The 561-nt window shown below is 44.6% G+C and overlaps 1 non-coding gene across 1 annotated transcript; it reads right to left on the bottom strand.

Moving 5' to 3' along the window:
* Positions 1-233: 233 nt before the first annotated feature.
* trnat-agu (transfer RNA threonine (anticodon AGU)) lies at positions 234-307 on the bottom strand. The gene has a single exon. It is a non-coding gene; the product is annotated as a tRNA-Thr (tRNA).
* Positions 308-561: the final 254 nt, after the last annotated feature.

Here is a 561-nt window from a genome sequence, read left to right as displayed (position 1 = left end):
AAGCAGATCACGGCCGCCCTTTGTAAGCCTCACACTGTAAAAAGGTACTCAATTAAAAGGAGAATAAGCAATCGGACATGTAATCTATTGAACCGTCGTCCTGTCTTTTGCTCCGCAGACACCACCAGGTTATACACTGTATTATTGTTCCATTCGTGCTCGTGTAAAGTTCTGCTCGGTAAAGTGTAATGCTTTCCAGCCTTCATCACATGGCAATTCGCCCCATAACATAAAGGTTCCGCTGGGAGTTGAACCCAGGATCTCCTGTTTACTAGACAGGCGCTTTGACCAGTTAAGCCACGGAACCCTCGCGTTATCCAACAACTGTAATAAGGACAGTTCACTTGCATGAAATTCTTCTCTTTGTCTGCTAGCGAGGGAGATGTTTCGGATTTCTACTGTCAAGATGAGGTAAAACAATGTAAACCGTATTGACAGACTCATCCCAAAATAGTCTACATGCATAATATAGGTTCTTACTGTCACGCAGCTCAATCGTTTTCAGAACATTGCTTCAATTCACAGTTGGGACGCTGTGGCAAATCCAGCAGCCCCCGAAAC

This window comes from Hypanus sabinus, chromosome 24, assembly GCF_030144855.1.
Source record: "Hypanus sabinus isolate sHypSab1 chromosome 24, sHypSab1.hap1, whole genome shotgun sequence".
NCBI lineage: Eukaryota > Metazoa > Chordata > Chondrichthyes > Myliobatiformes > Dasyatidae > Hypanus > Hypanus sabinus.
The sequence above is the reverse complement of the archived record's forward strand: the minus strand, read 5'-3'. Positions and strand labels throughout refer to the sequence as shown.